This window comes from Ursus maritimus, unplaced genomic scaffold (genome assembly GCF_017311325.1).
Source record: "Ursus maritimus isolate PB19 unplaced genomic scaffold, ASM1731132v1 scaffold_8, whole genome shotgun sequence".
NCBI classification, from domain to species: domain Eukaryota; kingdom Metazoa; phylum Chordata; class Mammalia; order Carnivora; family Ursidae; genus Ursus; species Ursus maritimus.
In genome coordinates this window covers 13591163-13596603 of record NW_024426996.1, presented here as the reverse complement: position 1 = coordinate 13596603, position 5441 = coordinate 13591163, and the positions used below count along the sequence as shown (strand labels likewise).

At 41.3% G+C, this 5441-nt stretch overlaps 1 non-coding gene across 1 annotated transcript; it reads right to left on the bottom strand.

Annotated features, from left to right (window-relative positions):
- Window positions 1-292: 292 nt before the first annotated feature.
- Window positions 293-455, bottom strand: LOC121101581. The gene has a single exon (XR_005833573.1). It is a non-coding gene; the product is annotated as a U1 spliceosomal RNA (small nuclear RNA).
- Between the last annotated feature and the right edge of the window lie 4986 nt (window positions 456-5441).

The window sequence follows — 5441 nt, the reverse complement described above, 5'->3', positions numbered from 1 at the left end:
TCCGGTTCGGGCTTCTGGTTTAGAACCATCATAAAAACTAGAATTGTCATACTACTTTTGATTCTGCTTTGCATAATTATTTTTAAGTCTTCTGCCTGTTGCTTGTCAAATCTTTGTAGAAATTATATATTCAGTAGGGTGACACCAGCTCCGTGCTTTGATACCCTCTCCAACATTTATGACCTTGACAAGATATAGACTTTGGATAAGAAATGCCTGAGAGTTCTCTTTCCTAATCACCCTTGTTTTTTTGGTTTTGTGTGTGTGTGTGTGTGTGTGTGTGTGTGTTGCCCAGGGGTGAGTGTGAACAAGTCCTCCCCTACCACAAATTATGTAGTTGAGTTTCCCGCATTTGGGGAAATCTCAAGGGTCAGCACATCTGGAATGCAAAGGATGAGCCTCACTGTGGGAAAATGACCTTCATGATCATGGTATCTCCCCTACCAGGTTAATATCCTAACTTTCCTTGTCACCAAATATGGCCTTAAATGTTTTCCAACTGCTATGCACTTGCCCTCTGATGTGGGACATAACAACCGGCAAAGGTCCTTCCTGGCACCAAAGGACAAAACCATCAAATGCAGAAAACCAAACTCTGGACCAGTGATGCTTTGGAGAAACATCTTCATCAAAAGGGGGAACTGCGAAACTGAATAAAGGAACCTCATTTAAAGTGGAATAAGGAGGCCAGAAGGGGAAGCCCTTACACCCTACTACTGGACATCAATTGCAGACCCAACAGGAAGAGACATACCTTGCCTCCTTGCCCAGCAACAAGCTCAACCAATAAAAAAATACCACAACCCAGCCAAGCAGAAACCATCACCACCCTAATCTCTTGCTTTCCTCCAAAGGAGTCTAATTCAAAGCAGCCCCTCCCAGCTTCCTCCTTTTCTCTATAAAGTAAGGCTTCTGTCCCTTCCTCTCCAGACTTGCTTATGGTTTGCCATAGCTTGCATGTCTCGAATAGCAATTCCTTTGCTATTTCTGGAAAAAAACATTTTGCTGGAAAAATAACTGGCGTTTTAACCAGGGTCAACCACCCTGAACAGAATCAATCTTATATTTAAAAAGATGAATTTAGCTGCTGGGGGCCCAGGAGGAAGCTGCGAGAACACTCAAGAGGCTGTTGCAATAATCCAGGCAATGCAAGACAATGACTTGGACCAGGGCAGCAGCAGAGGACACATGGCATGGAGGGGTTGAGTAACAGATGTGGTTTAAGTGAAGAGTGGACAGGATTTACTGATGGTTTCAATATGAAGATGGGAAAGGACAGTCAATGACAACTCCAAGGATTTTAGTCTGAGAATCAGAAGGATGAGGTTGCCGTCTACTGTGATAGAAAAGACCACAAGAAGAGCAGGTTTGAGAATGAATATTAAGGGCCTGGTTTTGGAAATGTCAAACTTGACATGTTAGACATTATATGCATTACCTTATCAATTGCCAAAATAATTCTGAAAGTATGTATTGTGGTCAATTTCATCTTATAGATGAGAAAACCAAAGTTGAGAGAAGCTAAGTTGCCCATCCTCACACACTAGTAAATGGCAGAAACAGATTAGAACCGAGTCTTTTGGAATCCAAAATCAGGGTTCATTCCACCACCAATCTGTGCTACTGATTTCTACGGACTATTTTTCACCTCTTTTTCTAGGACCTAGAACTTCTCCAAGTTGCTTTCAATACAAAGTCTTGTTAGTAACTCTCCATCTCTGGTACCTGGTTACTACATACGGTGTGATGATTAAGCATAGGATTGTGTGAGGACCATGCACGGCAGAGAGGGCTAATCATCCAGTTCCCCCTGAGTTTCCGATGTGTTCATGACTGCTTCGCCGGGCACTAAATTCTCAGCTCCCCTTACAGCCACGTGTGACAATATGACTAAGTTATGGCTGAACCAGAGGAACGGAAGTGGTGTATGTGACTTCCAGATCATAGAAGGAAGCTGCTTTCCTTTCTCTTGCTCTTTCCCCCTTCCTCTGCTCTGGCACCAGGACGTGCTGGAGCACAAGGCATACACCCTCAGAAAAGGTAGAGCAAAAGAAAGCGTCCCGGTCCCTAAATGATACTGTAGAGCAGAGCTGGCTTCTTCTCCTGGGCCATCCAGCAGCTTAGACTTTTAAAGTAAGAGAACTTAAACCTTCTCTATTGTGTAAGCCAGCATTAAGAGCAGCTGAACTACTGTCTTAGCTATAGATAACACAGAGTAGTCAATATACCACAGCTTCCCAGATAGTATGGTACAGTGGTTAAGAATACAGGCTCTATTGGACAGTGGGTCCAGTCCTGTTTATGCTATTCAGCAGCTGTATGTCCTGACCTAGAGGCATAATCTCTCTGTGCCTCAGTCCTGTATTTTATTTTATTTTTAAAATATTTTATTTATTTATTTATTTAGAGCATAAGTGGGGGAAGGAGCAGAGGGAGAAGGAGAGACAGAATCTCCAGCAGACTCTGTGTCAAGCATGGAGACCAACGGAGGGCTCGATCTCATGACCTTGAGATCATGACCTGAACTGAAATCAAGAGTTGAACACTTAACTGACTGAGCCACTCATGCACCCTTCAGGTCTTGTATTTTAAAATAAGGATAACAAGAGTATCTACCTCATAAAGGTTTTACTATGGTTAAATAATTTAATATGTGCAGGGCATTTAGAGCACTGGCTGGGGCATGGTAAGGGCTCGATAAATATTAGCTACATAGGTAATATTTTAAAAGGTGAGAATAAACTACTCACGTTGAGAGGAAATAATAACTCAGAAAACATCTTATTTGAATAGGGATGAGTGAGCATCAGGCAGGGATCTTTTTTGAAAAGAATACTTGAGTGCTTTGCCCCTTTCCCTTCCTGGTTATGGCAGAAAAGCCTAGCTGTCCACCCCAACTTTGTGCTTCCTCTTACAGTGTGGTGTTCCCACTTGCTACCTAGCCAGGGGCTATTTGCTCCCAGGCTTTCTTAACTAGTACTTGACTAGGGGCGCCTGGGTGGCACAGCGGTTAAGCATCTGCCTTCGGCTCAGGGCGTGGTCCCGGCGTTATGGGATCGAGCCCCACATCAGGCTCCTCTGCTATGAGCCTGCTTCTTCCTCTCCCACTCCCCCTGCTTGTGTTCCCTCTCTCGCTGGCTGTCTCTATCTCTGTCGAATAAAAAAATAAAATCTTTAAAAAAAAAACAAAAAAACAAAAACTAGTACTTGACTAAAGGCTTTATTTTTAGTATTATTGTGGTAAAATATACATAATATAAAATTTACTGTTTTAACCATTTTTAAATGGTTCAGTTATAGTCCCATGTTGGTTCGTACATTCACATTGTTGTACAATGACCACCACCGTCCATCTCTAGAACTTTTTCATCATCCCCAACTAAAGCTCTATTCAATTTATATATATATACATGTGTATATATACACACATATATTTATATTTATTAATTTTTAATCTTTTTTAAAATTAAGTTTTTAATTTTAATTCCAGTATAGCTGGAACACACAATGTTATATTAATTTCAGGTGTACAACACAGTGATTCAATAATTCTATACATTATCAGTGCTCATCATAAATGTACTCTTTAATCCCCATCACCTATTTCAGCCATCCCCCCATGCACCTCCCCTCTGGTAACCATCAGTTTGTTCTCTGTAGTCTGTTTCTTGGTTTGTCTCTCTCGCTCTCTTTTTTTTTTCCTTTGTTCATTTGTTTTGTTTCTCAAATTCCACATATGACTGAGATCATATAGTATTTGTCTTTCTCTGACTTATTTTGCTTAGCATTATACTCTCTAGCTCCATCCATGTCATTGCAAGTGGCAGGATTACATTCTTTTTTATGGCTGAGAAATATTCCATTATATATATATATATGTATATATACGTATATATATACATATATATATATATATATTACATCTTCTTTTTTCTTTTTTAGAGAGAGAGAGAGTGCATGAGTGGGGGGGAGGAGCAGAGGGAGAGGGAAAGATAGAATCTTAAGCAAGCTTCATGCCCAGTGCAAAGCCCAAAATGGGGCTCAATCTCATGACCCTGAAATCATGACCTGAGCTGAAATCGAGAGTCCGACATTTAACCAACAGAGCCACCCAGGCTCTAAATAAAGGTTTATTTATTTTTATTTTAGAGAGAAAGAGAGAAAGAGACAGCATGCACGTGAGTGGGGGGGGGGTTGGAGGGTGGGAGGGGCAGTGGGAGAGGGAGAAAGAGAGAATCTTAAGCAGACTTGGTGCTGAGTGTGGAGCCCGATGGGTGGGCTCAATCCCACAACCCTGAGATCATGATGTAAGCCGAAACCAAGAGTCCAATGCCCAACTAATGAGCCATCCAGGGCCTCTATACCACATCTTCTTTATCCATTCATTTGAGGGACACATGGGCTGCTTCCATAATTTGACTATTGCAAATAATGCTGCAATAAATATAGGGGTGCACATATCCCTTTGAATTAGTGTTTTTGTATTTTTTGGGTAAATACCCAGGAGTGTGATTACTGACTCTTAGGGTAATTCTATTTTTAACTTTTTGAGGAAACTCCATACTGTTTTCCACAATAACAATGCACGAGTGTTCCTTTTTCTCGCACATCCTTGCCAACAGTTGTTGTTTCATGTGTGTGTGTGGGGGGGTTGTTTTTGTTTTTTGTTTTTTTAGCCATTCGAACAGGTATAGGATGATATCTCATTGTGGTTTTGATTTGCATTTCCCTGATGATGAGTGATGTTGAAACTCTGTATATTTGAAACAATAACTCCCCATTCCTTCCTCCCACCAGTTCTTGGCCACCAGTGTTCTACTTTCTGTCGACACATATTTGGTTTTTTGTTTTGATTTATTTTTTAAAGATTTTATTTATTTGAGAGAGAGACAGAGACAGGGAGAGAGAATCTGAAGCAGACTCCACATTGAGCGCAGAGCCCATCATGGGCCTCAATCCCAGGACCCTGAGATCATGACCTGACGTGAAACCAAGAGTTGGATGTTCAACTGACTGAGCCACCCAGGAACCCCTGTCTACACGTATTTGACTAGTCTAGGTACCTCATATAACTGGAATTATAATATTTGTCCTTTTCTCTCTGGGTTACTTCACTTAACATGATGTCTTCAAAGTTCATCCACGTCGTAGCATGTGTCAGAATTCCCTTCCTCTTAAAGGTGAAATAATATTCCATTGCGTGCACCTGCCACATTTTGTTTATCCATTCAACTGTTGATAGGTGTTTGGATGGGCTACGGGATTTTTAGAAGTGGATGAGGCTTCTCCAGTCTCTCTTACACCATCCAATTTAGAAAGCCCTGAGACGTTGGAAAACAGACGAACTTCAAGAAGGAAGGAACTTGCACCTTGAAATAATCAAAAACTGCCCTCTGAACACGCATACCTGCCTGGGTCCTTTATACGAGTAAGAAACACAT